Source organism: Lissotriton helveticus, chromosome 3_2 (genome assembly GCF_964261635.1).
Source record: "Lissotriton helveticus chromosome 3_2, aLisHel1.1, whole genome shotgun sequence".
Taxonomy (NCBI): Eukaryota; Metazoa; Chordata; class Amphibia; order Caudata; family Salamandridae; genus Lissotriton; species Lissotriton helveticus.
The window spans coordinates 401,029,108-401,050,325 of record NC_136062.1 but is presented as its reverse complement, the minus strand read 5'-3'; positions in this window follow the sequence as shown (position 1 = coordinate 401,050,325).

Genomic DNA, 21,218 nt, shown 5'->3' with positions numbered 1-21,218 from the left:
TTTAGGGTGCCTGTCGGGTATTGCAGCGCCGACCCAAAGAGAAGCAAGTCCATATGATGAAGCATGACACCTAGCTTCCTGGGTGTGTGAGGACTTTAGTTCCGACAAGGAGGCCTTCCCTCCTTTTACCCTTTATCTCGTTATCTGTCTCTGGGAACAGCATGCCTTTCTTGTTGAGTACTGTTTGGGCACGTATGCTGGACCCCGTACCAAGCCCTTGAGTCCCCTCTTTTTTGTTAGAGAGCGCTGCATTAATGCAGCACACATAGAAATTGGAAAACGTCATTGTTTTAATGATTGTTTATGTGCAGGAAGAGACACCTTCCTACACATAAACAAACAATGGCGTTTTGCTGTTTCCATTTATGCTGCACAACGTAGCACACAAGGAAACACTAAAAACTAGGAGAAAATAAACATTTCTCCTCATTGCGCCAGGGTATGATCAGGTTTTCCCTTGTCTTAATTTTGTCTTAATTTTGGCGCTGCCCCATATTTACGCCACCCTTGTAAATATAGGGCCACATCAAAATCAATGGGTCGAACGCCCACCGCAACACCCATTCCCTCCCCTTTCACTCGAAGTACAGCGTGAACGGGTGCCTTTTTTACTAGGCAGCTTAAGCCACATTAAGTGGCTTAACGCTGCCTTGTAAATAAGGCGAAGTCCCTATCGCCAACATAATGTCATGAAAAGTGATGTTGTGGTGGCGATAGCTACTTGTAAATATGCCCCTAAGTTTTAAATATGCTTAAGGCTACCTATATTTGCTCGGAAAAAAATATATATATATATATATAAACAACTTGCTGTAATTATCCTGATATTCGTTTCTCGCAGTTTGCCGTAAGGAGGTTCTGAGAGAGTGTCGTTTTGGTGCATATATATATTATTGAGACAGAAAATTTTGATTTTTTTAGAGAATATCCCCATTCAAATGGCAACAATTTTTCTGTATGAGGATCAGTACTGTGCATAATACAGGACATTGCTTGAATTTCACCATGCACTGGATGCAGCAGCGATGGACGGTGGAAACCCTCTCCGATGGACGACTTTATTATAATATATATATATATATAAAAATGATTTGAGAAATATTTCCTCTGGAGTACTGACTCTTTTCTATCGAGGAGGTGTAATTTGCGTGAGATATATATGTATATACATCCCACACAAATTACTCATCCTTGGTAGAAAAGAATCAGTGCTCCAGAGGAAATATTTCTCCAATCGATTTATTGTGGCTCGCATATCAAACTAAGGCAATGCTTTTCGGCAAACACTGCCCTTCTCAAACCGCAAATGTATACCCAAATTATTTCAATTCCTATATATAATACTATTAGCAACTGAAACAGACTGTCCCATCATTGTTACAACCCAGTGCAAAAGAAGAAAAAAAATGTGTACCATTCCAGGAAAAATACAAAAGCAGGTTCAAACCCTGGTCCACGTATCGCACAAACAGCATTATTATGAGTGTGCTGCAAATCAGTGGTACTTGTTGTGGGTGTATGAATGCCTTTAATATCCTAATCAAATCCTGTGCCCTTGTCATGCACGGCTAATTGTCTCAAATAATATCACTGCAACATATGAAATGAAATCATTGATGACAACACTATCCATGGCGGGGGCGCAAGCTTTAGTTAGTTTAGGGCATGAGTTCTTGTTATTGGAGATAACTATAACTGGTGAATTTCAGTGGCTATGTTAGTTAAAACAATATCATGTCCCTTTAACCCTGGTATTTAATGTAAAATAAGATATTATTTCAATTTGTAACTATAATGTGACTTTAACTTTGTTTTTTTAGTAAATATATTTTTACTGAAAAAGACATAACCTTTGCTTTTCGATAGATAGATAGATAGATAGATAGATAGATAGATATATAGATAGATAGATAGATAGATAGATATATTCAGTCACTTACAACTGTCCGTCCGGTAGTCCAGGGCTTTGCTGCGTGGCGGTCTGTAGCAGAATCCGTTATTCCATAAATAAAGGCAGTACCTTTCTCTATTGCGGAAAAAGAAGCTACGGACACTCCAAGATTTTTAATCTGTTTATTGCATACCAGATAACCTCCTACAGACGTGTTTCGCCTTTACAGCTTGTTCATGGTACGGCAAGTCGTATTACACCTCCGTATACATAGGCAAAGTGCATAAACATAGACATTGATCAGGCATAATTCTGGTAACAATTCATGAGCGCCATATTGTAATCGACATTATATCTTATTATGCAAAGATCGTAAAATATAATAGTGTAAACAATAAAGTGCAAGTGCATATTAATTCGAGGCATTTGTCATTTCAATTTAGTACCATTAATCTCATATCCTTTATATGCATGAGACAACTTTTCAGATTGTCTACCATAAAGCTTCCTGCCCAAGTGGGCTCACAGGTACTCTCCTACATTGCTGGTCACAATTCATAAGCACTATATTGTAATGGGCCATATTTCATGTTTAACACAGATCGTGTAATATAATAGTTAAACGGTAAAGTTAAACTGGAAAGCGTTTGTCATTTCATGTCATTGCTGTCAATGTCAAACCTTTTATATACATGAGACAGTAGTTCTGATCGTCTACCAAAAACCCACGTGGGCTCTCAGGTACTCTAATAGAGACTTAATGTGTCACGCACAGGTTTACATATTTTAAATGTATTAAATACTACCCATTATAATTTCATGATAGTCAAGCCCTAGTGGGCATTAACAATTTATTACCTGGTAGTATTCCCAACGTTTTCGGATATTAATTGATGACATTTCAACTTACATTTGGTCCAACACAGTATTCTATCAATACATGCCTCTCTTCACAATCAGAGTACGAGCTGTGCCGCTAGTAATACTATTATTCCCAGATGCACTGCGTTCCTGTTCATACAATAGAAAAACTGAAAAAAACAAGAAAACACTATTGTTGTGATATTGGTAAAACATATGTGATTGTGAATACTATTTCAAGTATTACATATTCTTGTTCAAGGAAAGACCATATTCCTAACCCAATTAGATGAAATGTGTATTTGAATCTCTTAAATTTACTTCCTGTTCATACAATTTATTTCAAATATTCTGTTCCGGAACCTGTACTCCTGATTACTCTTATACCTAACCCAGATAGATAGCTAACTCTTCACTTGAGTTCAAGCCCACAGGAATTGATGTTTCAAAATATATAATGTACTTGGACTCTAGGATCCTGAGTTGGCACTCTCTGTCTACTCCTTGCTCCTGAGGTCTTACTGCATCTAGGATCACAATCGACAGGAGTTTCTCATTCTGTTCATGTAAAGACTTAAAGTGTCGAGCGACGGGATATTGTTGATTATTTTGGCATATTGCTCTTTTGTGTTTCCAAATACGTTTTCTGGCTCTATGTATAGTACTGCCTATACATTATTCCTTACACGGACAGATTAGGCTATACACCTAAAATTCTGTACTTCAATCAAAGTTACCCTTCATAGTAATATCTCTGTTACTGTTTGGTACTCTTATCTTTGTGCAGTTCTTACTACTCAAACAGGCCTTGCATTGCATATAACATGCAAATCCTGTTCTACTTTGATGAACATTAGGTGTTGTGTGTGTTGTGACTAAGTTATGGTTTAGTTCATATTTGAGGGATCTCCCCTTTCTAAAGGTTATCGGAGGTGACTCATGTAGGTAGCGGTCTAAACCAGCATCACTCTTTAAAATGTGCCAGTTTCGATTTAATATCTTCCGTACCTTATAGGATTGACTGGAGTAGGTAGTTATAAACCTAATCTGCTCTGCATTCTTGGATTCGTCACTGCATTTGCGATTGAGCAATGCAGTTCTCTTCAATTTGCCATATCCCGAGGTCTCCCATTCATTTAGGAGTGGTGAAATCCTCCACGGCCGAAGGACGCCGTGAATGTTTGTTTCCAAAAATACCCCAGATTTAAGGACGCACTCCGCAGTAAAGAGGTGATTACCTTTTATTATTTCAGTGAGAACGGCGTTTCTCTCCAGTGCTTTAGTCCCTTTAGTCGACGCGTTTTGAAGTCTCTTACTTCTTTTTCACAGGCTGCGGGGGTTACAATAATAAGCATCAGTACGCCGCCTGATATATATATATATATATATATATATATATATATGTATTACCTACTGGCGGTCGCCAGTAGGTATATATAGTTAGGATTTTTTCTCTATGGGATTTTTGAAAATTCTATGTCTAATAACTTTGGCATTTGTGGACGGAATTGGCTGAAATTTTCAGGAAAATGGAACATTTTGTTTCTGAGCAGCCCCTGAAAATTTGGGGGGGGTTCGTCAAGGGGGGGCCGAGAAAAAAGGGGGGTCCCAAAACGTGTTTTTAACATTGAGTTTTCCATAGGGCGGTTGGCCTCACTTTTAGCCCGAACGGCTGAATGGATTTGCACGAAACTTGGCAAAATTGTAGGGACTGGTAGCCCGATGTGCCTTTTGTAGGTCTCAATATATGTGCTCCAGTGGATTTTGAGAAATTAACGTTTAAAAAAAGATATATATCTGTAACAGCGGACCGGGCAGCGTCCCAGGACGCGTACTTTTCGCGCAACGGAGCTTTGTGAAGCGAAGCTGATTGGTTCTCTGGCGTCTGTCAACATTCCAAAAAGTCCGTAGCGGCCGCCATCTTGTCTCTCGGTAGGATCGAGAGACAAGAGGAGGCCAAAACAAAGGGGGAAATAACCATAAGGGGGCATAGTAGATCCTCGCTGACCCCCTAGGTTTGATGTGGAGGTTTTAAAAGGGCCCCGCGGGGCAAAAAAAATAATAATAATAATAATCGAACGGCTGAATGGATTTGCACGAAACTTGGCAAAATATTAGGGACTGGTAGCCCGATGTGCCTTTGCTAGGTCTCAATATATGTGCTCCAGTGGATTTTGAGAAATTAACGTTAAAAAAAAGATATATATCTGTAACAGCGCTCCGCTTCGCGTAACGGAGGTTTGCGAAGCTGATTGGTCATTCTGTCACTGGGCTATAGTTGGGCTACATCTGGCTGATATTTGGGCTACATTTGTTTTTTTGTGTGTCTGGCGGCCATCTTTGGGCAACATTGGGCTACATTGGGCTTCATTGGGCTACATTGGGCTACATTTGGGCTCCAACATATATATAGGCCAATGTAGCCCAATATATATTTTTCAAAGTTAATTTTCGTAAAAACCACTGGAGCATATATCTTGAGACATAGCAAAGGCACATCGGACTACCAGTCCCTACAATTTTGCCAAGTTTCGTGGAAATCCATTCAGCCGTTCGAGCTAAAAGTGAGTCCAACCGCCCTATGGAAATGAAGGAAATGAATGGGTAATTTGTAATTAGCAAATAGCTAATCGCAAACTAGGAATGGTAAAGAATCGCTATTTATTCCTTAAAGTTCGCTATTTAGGAAATGCAAAAAACTTTGATGATACATATGGCGGTTCATCTCTAACAAGATAAGAAGCATAGGGATACATTTATGATGACTGGCGCATCACCAGGGATGTGTTAGTCATTCTGTGCCGCTGTTCCGTCACCTATGGTGTGCTGCATTTACAATGCGGCGCATCATGGGGCAAAAACAGCACAGATGCGTGATGTATCTGTGCCGTAAAGGTGGCGCATTGCTGGAGTTGTATCGCAAGTGTGATGAAGCTCCAGCAAGGGTCGGGGTGCCCCTGTCGCAGGGTTTCTGTTCTCACACAGAACTGTGGACAGAGGATTGGAACCTCGGCGAATTAGGGTGTCCCAAAACTCACGTTAGTAATCAAAAACCCCTTAGCAAGCTAGGTACAGTGTCACATTGGATATAACAAACTCTCAATGTTTAGACAATCCAGAATATGAACTTATAGTACCTCAGGATACGTGGAACTCATGAACAGTCGGTCGTTATATATTTCTTAGAAACCAGAACATGGAGTTAAGAAGAACACATGTGTATTTGAAATGTTTATTTACTAATGCCGTCTTCTCAGGCGTAGTATCTTAGATAATACAAGTACACATATTATCAGTAGCAAAATTACCAGCATAGTTACTAGTACATAAAAAAGCGAATGGTGATAGTATGTTAACATGCTGTAAATGAATAAGAGTTAGCAACACTTATAAGCAGCCGCGGGCCGTGGAGGGAGTTACGGTGAGGCAGGGAGGCGGGGAGGGGGAGAAGCAGGGTGGAGAATACAAGTACACATATTATCAGTAGCAAAATTACCAGCATAGTTACTAGTACATAAAAAGCGAATGGTGACAGTATGTTAACATGCTGTAAATGAATAAGAGTTAGCAACACTTATAAGCAGCCGCGGGCCGTGGAGGGAGTTACGGTGGGGCAGGGAGGCGGGGAGGGGGAGGGGCAGGGTAGAGAGGGCTCCACCCTGCTTCTCCCCCTCCCCGCCTCCCTGCCTCACCGTAACTCCCTCCACGGCCCGCGGCTGCTTATATCTCACCCTCCCTAATACACATATTATATTATTTGCTAAGAAGGTCTCTTTGTGTTGGTTTAGGGCGTGCCCATACTTTAGTGTCTTAGATTTGAAGGAATCACATCAGCATACACCAGCTCTCTCTTCATGTGAACCGCATCAACTGTTGTGTATGTGTGTTCGGCAAAGCAATATAAAACCCGCCTCATGCCCAGAATTGGCAGAAGTTGCACTTATGTTATGAGTATGAAGTCGTGGAGATCAGACCTCATAACAATTCTGTATCGTGTTGTTCTTGAAACTTTAGCACTCGCTGTACAGATATAGTTTAACAAGCAAAGCAGATAGTAGAGCAATAACATATTATTCTCATGTAAACCACGATGAACTACTAGGTGGAAAGCTAAAGCAACAACTAAGTGTCGTGTGCAGAAGTTGCAAAAAAGGAAAAATGGCGTTTAAACCGGTAATGAGCCCATGCTAACTTAACACGGTGTAAAGATATCCAGGACCTAGATGACACCTCCCCATGATCCGGAAACGAACTGAATAAGATAATAGAAGTGCCATCTCATGAGAGCAGATTGCAAGTTTATATGTGGACGGTCCGCAAGGTAAAGCATTAAAAACTAGGAAAATTTAATGCTAAAGAAAAATAAAACAGCCAAGTACTTTATCGAGTCTTAAGCCAATAGGCAAGGTAAATAATAAAAACTTGACAAATAAGTCAATGAATTGTCAATGAAATGCTAGTACTCAGCATATCAAACATGAAAAAGGTCTATGACATAACTGTGTATGCAAAATAAGCTGCAACAGCCTCCAATAGGAAGTCACCGTCTTCATCCGAAAACAGTTCAGCCATCCAATTTAAAAGCGGAAAAGAACATACGTGCTCTCCCAGCACCGGATCCTCTATCACCATCAGAGGACAGCTCGGTGGGTTTTCAAGAAAGCTCTGTTCCAAGAAAGACTGTGCTGCCGCCAGTAAATTCCAGGGACCAATTAGTCCATGCATCAATGCCACAGCCATAATCCTTTCGCCAGGACAAACCAACTCGTGAGTAATGATAGGAGTCATCAGCTGATTAAAGTCGACGTCAGGAGAAACCGGTCCGCAGAGACACAAATCAATGGCCCAATCGAAATCACAGGTCAGGCAGTGAAATACAGGCTGCACACAGGTGAAGTAGGAGAATCGAAAAGATAATCCATATGCCGTGCTTAATATCGCCAACGGCATTGTGCCATAATATTCTAGCATGCGATTGCGGAACAGTGTCAGCAGCTGCAGGGTGGGAGGTTGCATAGGAGGGACATCCATATTTAAAAATGTAAAAAAGCACAAGAGCGTCCGCTGGTAATGCAAGTAAAAATGCCAATCCACGAAGCAGAGTGGAGAAAATAGAATGAAAGAAAGCAGGGATGACTCCAAAGATTTACTCAAATGAAGTCACGAGACCACTGGTAACAACTTTAAAAAAGTGCGCCAGGGCCTTTGTGGAGGATGCGTTAAAGATAGTCCGAACCATCTTGCTGAAATTGAAAGGCAAATCTGAATTGAAAAGGGTCTGCACCTCTGTACGGGTGTTCGCTATGTGAAGCACGAAAGTTTCACGGGCCGAACTCAAGGCCACCTCTCTCTGAGACAAAAGAGCTCTTATTCTTGCCATGCCGTTGAAATCTCTCCCAAGGTTGGTATTTGTGGCCAGATTGAAAACTCCCTATGTTCATGTGTGGGAGGAAATCGAACATTTCTGCAGCAAATAACCCGTTCACTTACTGTTACGATAAAAGGAATACTTTTAATTAACTCAGAACAATCTTCATTATTGAGCATCAAATAACTACCATTTTCCAACAACTTGAACGTGGGGATGATAGCAGGAACTGGCGTGCCTTGCAACACGCAAGCCATATTTGGTCGGTGTTTGTTGCATGAACCGTGTAACTGTATGTGCCTACACATTAGTGAATGATCTGGCGTCTCAGTGCATTCCTCTCCATTCAGATAAACTTCTTGATCATCTTTGAAACATCTGTATGTGTATGGAAGCGACCAGACCTCATGAAGAAAAGCACTACCTAAAGGTTCATAACGACCTATTGGTATATATTTCATACAATTTGAAAACTTATATAAAGCAAAAGGCAGCGTTAATAAACGCGATACGTCACAAGACGCATTTCGCGGCAACGCGATTCCGTCACTATGTTGATTTCTTATCGGTTCGCGGACCGGGTCGCGGCATCTATTTGAGCTAACGGAAAGCTTCCCGGTTCGCGGACCGGGAGCGAAACAAAAAAATATTTTAAAAAAATTATTAATAAACATATAAAATATATTTTTGTATTTAAAGAAGAATACATTTTACAGCTATAGATATTAGCTTTTAAAAAACCAATGAAATTCATTGAAAAAACCATAGGTTATAGACCATATATAGTTAGGAATTAGCATTTACAAAACCTTGAAAATTCACTGAAAAAACCATAGGTTATAGACCATATATAGTTAGGAATTAGCATTTACAAAACCTTGAAAATTCACTGAAAAAACCATAGGTTATAGACCATATATAGTTAGGAATTAGCATTTAAAAAACCTTATTTTACTCACACAAAACCATTGAAATTCCATATATAGTTAGTTGCACTAACTATATATCGCGCACCCGCAATCCACTGCTGATGATGTCACATATTACATCATTCATGACATGGTCAGTGACATCACTGATGACATCACTGATGACATCTCAAATGACATCACTGATGACATCACTGATGACAACATCCAGTGACTGTATGTTTCTGTAAAGTTAAAATATGTCTTACATATTGAAGAATGAGTGGATGTATAAGTGTCTTGATGAAGGATTTAGTAGGTGCATGACTGACTGTATGAGTGAGTGATTAAATGTGTGTCACTGAGTGCATGGGTTAGTGACTAAACTGTCTTAAAACTGATGACATCTCAAATGACATCACTGATGACATCACTGATGACATCTCAAATGACATCACTGATGACATCATGACACACCAATACCAGTTACTACATACGCACTCACTGATTCCTACGTCTACACACACATTCACTCATTCACCCATACAATGACTCATACATACAGTCACTTATTATTACAACACTATCATATGCACTCATACACCTATGCAGACATTCACACACTGCCACTCATCCATGGAGTTACTCACACACCAAGTCAGTCCTGTAAAGAATCAATCACACTTCCATTTCTTCATCTATACAGTTAAACACAGAACACCATACTTCAGTGACATCACTGATGACATTACTAATGACATCTGAAATGACATCACTGATGACATCTCAAATGACATCACTGATGACATCATGACACACCAATACCAGTTACTACATACGCACTCACTGATTCGTACGTCTACACACACATTCATTCATTCACCCATACAATTACTCATACATACAGTCACTTATTATTAGAACACTATCATATGCACTCATACACCTAGTCAGTCCTGTGAAGAATCAATCACACTTCGATTTCCTCATCTATAGTTAAACACAGAACACCATACTTTTCACACATATACTAACACATACTTACTCTCTTATACAATCACTGATACAAGTACACATTGATATGCACAGAGTCACACACCTCCCAGCCAGCCACACACACACTCAGTCTTCCATACATCCAGTCATTCTTCAATATGTAAAACGTATTTAAACTTTACAAAAACACACAGACACTAGATGATGTCATCAGTGATGTCATTTGAGATGTCATCAGTGATGTCATCAGTGATGTCACTGACCATGTCATGAATGATGTAATATGTGACATCATCAGCAGTGGATTGCGGGTGCGCGATATATAGTTAGTGCAACTAACTATATATGGAATTTCAATGGTTTTGTGTGAGTAAAATAAGGTTTTTTAAATGCTAATTCCTAACTATATATGGTCTATAACCTATGGTTTTTTCAGTGAATTTTCAAGGTTTTGTAAATGCTAATTCCTAACTATATATGGTCTATAACCTATGGTTTTTTCAGTGAATTTTCAAGGTTTTGTAAATGCTAATTCCTAACTATATATGGTCTATAACCTATGGTTTTTTCAATGAATATATATATATATATATATATATGTCACCAAAACTCCCTCACCAAGAAGAAGCAGGACCCTGAGGGGAAGGTTGGAGAGGCTTTATTGATCCAAACAACAGATTCCAGCTAGGCGAATGCATTTCGACAAACGTCTTCTACAGCGCCCTCCGCCAGACCAATGAGTCATCATGCTTGTTTCCTGTTGCCTTTAATTGACAGACACGGGCTCGTTCCTCCCCTCTACGATGCTGTTCACCTGATGTAGTTTGTTCGCCATACTGCAAACTACATCTCCCAGGATGCCTTAATCGTACAGTCGCCCAGGTAGGTGAAAATGTCAGGGAGAGTTGAAAATGAAAAAGAATTTCACTGCTGCGGGACCCCTTTAAAACAGGGCATGGTGACACATTTCGCTGTGCCCGGATCCTTCAGCCCTTCCTCGAGTCCCCTCGTACCGCCACATCCACCGGAGATAGAAGTTCAATGTGCTGGGGCTACCTTGCAATGCACAGTGCCCACACGAGGTAAGATACCTCCTGCTAACGTTCTCCTACCACAGGGGCGGGTGCCAGACACATTCCACAACTGAAAAGTTCCCAAATGCCGTGAGGCGTGCCAGATCGTGTCCGTACCCAGTTGCGTGGCGTGGGTACCTGTATTGCGCCTCTGGCCAGCGCCGTTAATGTCACCAAAACTCCCTCACCAAGAAGAAGCAGGACCCTGAGGGGAAGGTTGGAGAGGCTTAATTGATCCAAACAACAGATTCCAGCTAGGCGAATGCATATATATATATGACCAAATTGCTGACACCATGAAGATCTGACACTGTATTTTATTGTTCACAAACGAAAGCCTTGACGCATTCCGGTGGGGTAGCAACTCACTCACAATGTCGGGCGCCATTGAACTCCATCATTAAATGCAGTCACCAAACAGGGTTGTCACAGCAACCCAAGTCATAATGGACATAAAGGTTTAAACACATTAGGGTAAAAAATAATAAAATAGAAAATTGGATAACATACAGTGATACATTTCTCAGTATATGCAGTGAATTAATGGTTGAAATAAAATAACAATAAATTGAAGAACACTGAGAAAGAAAGACTTAATATTAGTCTATTTTTGAGTGTGGAGCAACTGTGGGTGAGAAGGTGGCTTTAATACCGTAGTCTGTGCGCATAATAATTTACTAGGTAAATAGACCTCATACAATGCCCTAAGTACTGTTACTATTTTAGTGCTTGAGGCGGGCTTGTTTTTAATAAACAAAAATACAAAATGTATATATTGTAGAATCAGTTCCCTAGGTGCGCATTGTACTTGCACAGTGCCAGGTCACAGTGGGCCGATGTGTGGCGGTTGTAAGGGAAGAGAGCACTTGAGATAGATAGATGGATAGATAGATAGATAGATAGATAGATGGATAGATAGATAGATAGATAGATAGATAGATAGATAGATAGATAGATAGATAGATAGATAGATAGATAGATAGATAGATAGATAGATAGATAGATAGATAGATAGATAGATAGATAGATAGATAGACAGATGGATAGACAGATAGACAGACAGACAGACAGATAGATAGATAGATAGATAGATAGATTTTTTTTGTGTGTGATCCCGCTGGAGTTTCATAGGACTCAATTGGGATCAAGGCATCTTTAAAAAGGTAAACGCAGCCCAGTGTTTTCTTTTTTATTTATATAGGGACTACATTTTACAATATTTGGGGATGAGGGTGTGAGTGGGGTCCCCCTCCTCAAGCCACTATCGGGGCCCAAGGACCTTAGCCCCTAGGGCCAAATGAACACTAAAGGGGCAGGCGGCCACTCTTCATGAGGCTCTATTGGGCCAGAGATTTAAAATACTCCAGCTGGGGATGATACTCAGATTTCTGCCACTCAGTAGGAGCAAGCAAACACAGCTGCTCCCTCTGGTACGAGACCAAAGCCAGCTCCCGATGTACCCAGGAGGGGTGCATGCGTAGAGCTGGCAGGGCCACGGGAGCCCTGAGGCTCCAACAGCGGCCCCAATGTTGTGCACTGTGGGTGCCCCTGGTTGCCATCAGGGCACCAGTGTAAGGCCCCGGGGGATGGGTTCCCCTTCCACTTAAAAAACATAAAGACCCTGGGGCATGGGGTCTCCAGGGCCTGCAGTGGCTCTGGGAAGGGTGCCACACATCTCCTACCCTATAAATATATGTTGTGGACCTGGGGGAAGTGGTCGCTTGACCCATAAAGACCCAGGGAGGGCGGCTGCATGCCTCCCTCCCAATATCAGGTAAAGACCCTGGGAGATGGAGTCCCTGGGGCCCTAAGAGGGTCGGGACGAGAGTCTACCTGCCCCCTCTCCTCATCAAAAAATGAAAGACCTGGGGGACGAGTCCCTGGGGGCTTTAATATATTGGGGAGAAGCCACACACATCCCCCCTCCGCTTAAAAAAAGAAAGGCCCCAGGGTATAGGTCCCCGAGGCAGGAAATTCTCGGGCAGAGGGGCATGCGTGCCCCCTCCGCTATTATTTGCAACTCAGCATGGAGATGAGGGGTCTGCGAGGCACATGCCAGAAGGCCATGCGCGAGGGTGGCTTGTGGTTACTTGTCTTTGAGCAGTTGGGGGCAGGGCCCAGGAACTAAAACGCAAATATTTCTCATTTTGTGCTTTGTTAGGCATCAATGAAAGAGTAATCCTAACTGTGTTCTGTAGCCAGTGATTCTCAGTCCTAGAGGCCGTGAATGCTATATTATCCATGTGGCGACCATTTACAGAATTTGTGCTTAGGGATGATGCCAAAAGTCAAGAAGTCTGAGGAACTTTGGTCGCATATTTATACTGATGTGAAAAGAAGTACACTCTACTGCATTCTCAGATATTTACAGGAAAACATGATTGCTGTAGTGAACATAATACAAAAAACTAGAGTCTAAACCCACCCTTTTCTACCAAGTGTTCAGCGTAATTAGTGTAGATGTGAAACACCTCCTTGGGAGTTGGCTAGGCGACACTTTTAGTGACTTTGGCACTGCAACATGTTCCAAGTTAGAATTCTTGCTAGTTGGTAAGTAAAGAAATGTTGAGGAAAAATTCAGTAAATTTCATTTTACAGTGCATGAGAAATGGCTTGCAATGATAAATAGAAATGTCCCTTCACCAACCATGGCATTTGAAGTCAATGAAGCCTCACTGTGGTACTCTGTACAAGTTCTAGATCTTTTCCGTAAATCGGAATTTTCTCTGGACTTTGTAAAGAACTGCTTAATTTTTGACTGCTTCAATAACTGAGGGCATATGCACCCAGTTCAACGCATATTTTGCAGAACCTGTCCCCGAGAATCGCAATCTAAAGATGCACCAGTATTGGCATGGATAGCTATGTCAGTGGCCAGAGTGAGCAAATTGTGTACTGGCTGTTTTGGTGTTGCCTGTTTTAAGTGCCAATGTTGAGAGGCCCCTTTCACAGATAAATGTTTACATGGGAAGGAGAGAGCGAGTGTGCATATCCAAAGACTCGCTAAAGAAGTATTGTATGGTGCAGTACAATAAGTTTGATTTTCATAAATGTATTTGAACCTAATACACCCTGTATGCACATTGCCTATACACATGTACTATCAGTGCAAAAAGCAAGCAATAATGAAAGCAAAACGGTCCATAAACACCGGCAAAAAACACTGCTTCTGTAGCTCTTAATTGAGCGAAAAATTTTAACCACTGATAAACATTGTTTTTCAAGGTATGGAAAACACTGGAAAAAACACCAGAATTTATCAACAATAGAAACTGAAAACAGGAAAGCCTAATTATGTTATAAAAACCAGAGAAATTCACTGAAAAAAACAAAGGTTAAAGCACTGTTATATTTAGGTGAAAATGTTAGTGACATTGTAACGTTGTAATGTTTTAAATTTAAAAAAAACAATGAATTTCACCGGTTATAGTAGTTGCTAGTAACTATAACGCATGCCCTGAGGTAACTATAACTTGTGCCATCGCCATGCACAGATAATTATCCCACATATTACATCATCATGACATGTTCTATGACATCATTTGTAACATCATTGGAACATTTGAAATGATGTCATTGATTTTTCTTTTGTCAAATCTGTTTATTGGCATTTTGTTTGATTTCACATTTGCAATATACAGTACACAGAGCAACCAGCGTTTCACTGCATGCCGACCTCGCCGGCTCATCATACATTTTTCTCAGATCTATACAGTAGGAAAACATGTTCCCGCGCTGACAAGGTCACATAATTGAGGGTCATGCGCTTAGATATGGCTGGTGCGTGAAGGGCCCGGCCAGATTCCTTCCGCATACGTTTAGGGCTATCCAAAGGTACAGTCCCGCACAGTAACATGTATTTAGGGTGGATCTCTTCACTGCGCACTTGCGCCCAGAAGTGACATTTATTCAACCATAATATAACAAGGTAAAACATAAACAGTATTCGAACAAAAGCGGCTAATCGCTGACAGGCACGTGTACTCATACTCCCCCTCCCTTCCTTTACCCCCCCCCGCTCCCCCTACAACGCCCCCCCACAGGTATAACTACATCTACAAATAAATACATAAATGTGCATCACATGTCTACGGATCGAAAGGCTAGAGAAAGGCATGACAGGTTATCCGAGTAGCAAGACATCACACGGCGTGGTCCAGTCCCCCTATCTGTCCACTCAGGTCATTACAGCAGCTGAATCGCTGGTTTCCCCCGGCAGCCGCAGGGCATCAAGCATATGTTTCCACCATTCCGCCATAGGTTCCTTTCGGAGCCCTATCGTTTCCTCCCTCCGTATTGCTATCCATTCTGCCCGGGCCCAAGCCTGAAGTGAGAGGACCCATGCCTGCGCCGCTGGCGGATCACGCGCCTTCCACCTCTTCGTGAGGAGGCGCTTCGCCACCACCAAGCCTAGGTCTAAAAAACAGGAGGTTGCCTTATCCTTGGGTGGCCTCTTGAATTGGTGCAGAATGTACTCAGGCCAGGCAAAGGGGATGTTGCGACCCGTGCACACCCCCAGCATTCCACCTATCTCTTCCTAGTAAGCACCCAGCCAGGGACAGTTCCAAAGGAGATGAATAATGCCTACGTCCAGGCCGTCGCATCTAGGGCAGGGCGCATCAGTGCGGTGAAAGTACTTATTAATTAGCTCAGGCGTTAGGTAGGCTCTATAGGCTACGATGAAGAGTTGTATCTGATGGAAGCGCGCGTTCCGGGGAATACGCGTCGGGCTTTGAGAACTCTCTCCCAATCCTTATCTGTCAGCGCTCGCTCCATATCCCTCTCCCATTTACCTCTAAGTGGGGTCAAGTCAATCTCTGTGTGGACTCTTAGCGATGCGGCAAACCAACAGACCAGATGCCTGCCCCTCCTCATAACAATATCAGTTAACAAAGGTCCTTGACAGAAGACAAAATACGTAGACTAAGAATAATTATAGGCCACAATCTGCACTATAATGAGTAAGGTGTCCAGCCAGACCCTGAATTTAATCAATGTAAAGAGTAGAAAACATTTAAAACTACATATATATAGTGGGACACAATCCTGTATCCACAACAAAACAAAGGCTAGACAAACATTTTACAAAATTAGGAGGTTAACAGGCAATTTGACACATTGTGAGAAGCTAGTACAGGTTAGAAAGGATCAATCTAGCTTTACTCTTGTAGTAAAAACGCATTTATGTCACACAGTGGGGCAACTAGTGTTTAGACTACAACAACTGTCGACGGTGTTTCGATCCTATAAAAATGAAGGATGATCATCAGGACAACCAATTAATTGCCTACTATGTAAGCCTGATTGATAAGGAGGACTAGGCGTCTGGGTACATTACTATGGTGATAGAGCAGGAAGGGTTCGGAATGGAGAACCTCTGTGTGTTTCTGTTTCCAGACGGAATGGAACTAAGGGGTAGTGGAGGCCCTAGTCACGGTAAGGCTGCATGGAGGACATACAATACGTCCCGTCTAGCGGCGCCACTACAATCAGAGGAAGGGCGCTTCAATCTCAGCGTGTAGACTTCAATTGCGTAATGAAGAGCGCAATTGATGGTGGCCACCCGGAATCAAGGCGTCACCTCCGTGTTCAGTTGGAACAGCAGAAAGGTCGGGCGGGCGGGCACAATTCGCGGTGGATTATCCGAGACCTTGACCGAACCTAAATGTTCACAATGGAACAGCAATACACGTCTCCTCGGGCTGAATCGCTCCCCATAACATGCAGGTACTGTATTGTCAAGTGCTGCTCAGGCTCTGTCGCCAGGTCGCCCCATTTGGCCTCCATATGTGCGACAAGTGAGCGATGTAGCAGAAACCCCCCGGGGGGCAACCCGTCCTCAGATACTAGTGTCTCGTAGGTCACCAGTGTTTTGTCTCTGAAGAGATCACCCAGCGTTTGGACGTCCATGTACTTCCACTGCTCCAGCATAGGACGAGTAATAGCCTCCCCGCTCCCTGGGGAGCCGTCCAAGGGCACCGCAGGTGCGTATGGTATCACTTTTCTGGTGAGGGACAGGGCTCTTCGGAAGCATTTGTATGCCACCACCAGCAGCGGCGGGTGACACGGCGCAACGAGTATGGCGGCTCGGTCGTGGCAGTGTCTTCCCTTCCCTTATCCGCCAGCCAGCGGGCAATCCACTGTAGCTGTGCCGCCAGATAGTAGTGTTCAAAGCAAGGGGCGTCGAGCCCTCCCCTGTCAGCTGGCAGAAAAGGTTTAGTCAGCTCCAGCCGGTGCCGAGACGCGCCCCAGATGAAGTCCCGCAGGACCTCCTTAAGTTTTGAGAAGAAGGAGGCTGGGATGAACAGAGGGAGGGTAACAAAATAGTAGAGGAGCCTGGGGAGCATTACCATTTTGGCCAGAGCTACCCTGCCCGTGATTGTCAGCGGGAGCGTGGACCAAAAGGTTATCTGAGACCTGAGCGCGGTCACCGCCCGCCCCAGATTACCATTAACAGATCAGCTGGTTGTCGATAGATCTGGATCCCCAGGTACTTAAAAGTGTCTGCTTGCCAACGGACTCTGGTGCCTCCCAGGCTGTACTCCGGGTCCTCCACTCCGCCATCGAACGCATATAAACAGGACTTGGCTGCGTTTACCCGAAGGCCTGAAATTTCTGCAAATTGACTTAGCAGCTGCGCCAGCTGCTCCGGAATGCAGGCCACGTCGTGCACGAAGACCAACAGGTCATCCGCATAGAGAGAAACCTGATGTGTTGCGTCCCCCAGGGGAATTCCCGCATCTAAGGCCTGACGCAATGCTGCCGCCAGAGGCTCCATTGCCAGCGCAAACAGTAGGGGCGATAGGGGACAGCCTTGACTAGTGCCCCTGCCCACCGCCACCGCCTCAGAGATGTAGGGGCCCAGCCACACCCGTACTACAGGGTTTTTGTAGAGAAGGTCTACTATCCAGAGGAATTCCACTTCAAACCCATTGTGCACTAATACTGCTGCCAAGTACCCCCACTCGAGGCAGTCAAAAGCCTTTTCTAGGTCGAGTATTAGGCACCCCGCTCTAGGCCACTTCTTGGGCGCCTCTGCCGCTATCCGAAAGAACCGTCTAAGGTTCAAAGATGTGGACCGTGCCAGCACAATCCATTTTGGTCAGCATGAAAAAGGTGCGGGACCACTGGCGCCAGCCTTTCAGCAAGCAGCTTCGCTAAAATGTTGTAGTCTACATTGATAATCGCCAAAGGCCTGTATGAACCCAATTGCATGGCGTCTCCATCTGGCTTAGGCAATGAGATCAGAAAAGCCTCCCTCATGGACGAAGGTAGTGAGCCCTCATCTATTGCTTCATTATACATGCGAAGAAGGAAGGGCGCAAGGTGTCTTTGTAAGCTTTATAGTATTTCCATGAGGCTCCCATGCAGTGTCCCCTAATGGCTACTTTATGTGCATCCCATTCCAACGCAGCACTATGCGCAGATCCCTCATTAACCTCAAAATAGTCAATGACAGCAGTGCCCATGGAGCATCGGAACTCGGGGTCTTCGGGCGCAGCAGGTTGCAACCTCCACGTAGGCACAGGCGGCCGGCCCGCGTCCCAGCTGAGTCTGAACCGTAACGGATTATGATCGGAATGTGTTCTCCCTAAATATTCCGAGTCAGCCAGCAAGGGGAGCAGCGATGGGGTACCGAGTATCCGATCCAACCGGACATGCAGGTTGTGCACTGAGGAGTTGTGTGAATATATTCTGTCGGCAGGATGTTGCACTCGCCATAGATCTTGTAACCCCCAGTGTGTCAGCCAATCCATGAGCACCTGCGCAATAGACATCACCTGGGCAGCCCTGGGCGGGGGGAAGGAGCGGTCCAGCACCACATCCAGTACCACGTTAAAGTCCCCTCCCAACAGCCAGGGAAGTCCAACGTGTGTGTGCAAGACCTGATTCAGTGTCTCCAGGAAAGAGGGTTGATCTGAGTTTGGGGCATAGAGCGACCCCAGTAGGAGTTCTTGGCCATTGAGCATTCCCCTCAGCAAGCAGTACCATCCCTCTGGATCTATCTGCACGGCCTTGCAAGTGAATGGGACGCCTGCTCTCACCCATATCAGTGTGCCACGCGCATGTGCAGAGAAAGTGGTCCCATATATGTGCCCCCGCCAGCGCCTACGGAGCTTTTCAAGCTCGACCTGTGTCATGTGTGTCTCCTGGAGGAGTGCGATTCCCACCCCGTGCCTCTGAAGGAAGGAGAAAACAGAATAGCGCCGCGACAGCGTATGCATACCTCGGATATTCCATGTCAATATGGTAGTGTGTGTCATGTGCCTATACAAGTAGTGCCCTCACACCGTCGTGGGTGCGCCTCTCTGGGGGCAGCGGGGAGTGCCTGGGCGGGGAAAGCGTCTATGTGCCGCTTTGTAGAACAAGAAACAGTTGAAAAGAACACAGTAACTAAAAGGGCATAGCCCAAGGGGGCGTACGTCCAAACTTCAAAAAGAACCACCCTCCGGGAAGGTGAGAGGTCAACGCAGTGGTTGTCTGGGGAGGTGTGTTGCCAGTAACCCAGTCAGTACCCGCCCCGGATGCGCACCCCAGATGTATGTGTAGAGCGTAATATTGATCAAGTGCGGGTAACGCGTAGGGCCAGCACGGGTCATCAGGAGCAGAGCCCAGTGGGGCCGTGAACTAGGGTTAATGTTCTCCGGCGCAGGGTAGTGGCCACCCACACACACGCGCAGCAGTGAACAACTCGCAGCCACAAGTGCATACATCACGGGCAACCCTCTTCCCCCCTACCAACACAACATCTGACATATCGCTGGTGCATAAAGGATACAAAGAACAGTGTGTGCAGGGGCAGGGGCCCCCAATGAGACTTCGGAAGCCAGTAGTCCGTCACATTAGTTGATCTGCTGTTTGGGGCGTCACCGTTGGCATGTTCAGTTCTTCAGAGATCACCGTGGACGGGGAGGAGGAACCACTGATATCCAGTCCCCTGTGCATCGTACTCGGCCAGTGGCAGCCACCACACCCAAGTTCGCAACTGCATCAAGTGCGCCTTGGCCTTCCATCCTCCGTTTCTCAGGGCTTGGTGCGGCAGGACCTGGGCCGCGGCGACCAGCTCTCATCCGACGTCGTCTCGATCGCTGCTCCTGCCATCCTCCGTCCTCCGTGTCCGCGGGTCGGGCCCCCACCGATTGACCCGTCTCTTCAAGCCAGTCCCAAACGTCCGACGGGGTGTCGAAGAATCGGGCGCCATCTTTCGAGACCACCCGCAAGCGTGAAGGGAATAACAAGGAGTAAGGCAGCCCGAGGTCCCTCAGCGTCTTTTTCACCGCCATGTATGTGTTCCTCCGCTTCTGCACCGCTGCCGTGTAGTCCGGGAAGAGCATCACGCGGCTGTTGCGCACTGTGAGGTCTTCTAGCTTCCTTGTCTTGCTCAGCACCACATCTCGGTCGCAGTAGTTTAGGAGCTTAAAGAGGAACGGGCGGGGCCAGCCCCCCAGCCGGGGCGCCCGAGTTGGCACCCTGTGCGCCATCTCGACTGCGAAGTGTGGGGACAGTACTTCCTGGGGTAGGAACTCCCTCAGCCAGCATTCGGTGAATCGCTCTAGGTCTTTCCCCTTTTCGCCTTCTGGCAGGCCCACCACGCGCACATTGTTGCGCCGGGAGCGCCCTTCCGCATCCTCGATACGATCTTCCAGCGCGTGCATTTTATCCATGATGTCCTGGAGCGCTGAGGTGTGTGTTTGCACTACCGGCTGGAGTTCCTGAAGTGACTGACGGTGCGTGGCAACCGATTCCGCCAGTTTGCAATGGTCAGCATGTAGGAGGGTAAAGTCTGAGGTGACCTTGTCAATCCGGGCCTCTAGTGACACTTTGGTTTGTTCCAAGGTGCTTCCGATGCGCTCCACCGTCGCCAGCACGGTGTCCATCTTGGCAGCCAGGGCCGCGACCGGTCCCATGTCACCGCCCTGACTCCCGCGAGGCGAGTCCAGTCCAGGTCGCCAGCCACCTGCCGCCGCTGTTGGGATTTGTCCCTGCGCTTCTCTATTACTAATTGTTGCGCAGTGGGCATCTGTCCCTATCACTGACAATTAGACTCCGTGCGGCCAGCCGCCACTCAAGGGCCAGGGATGAGGCCCCTTCGCCCGCTCCGCCAGGGCCCGGTCACGTTA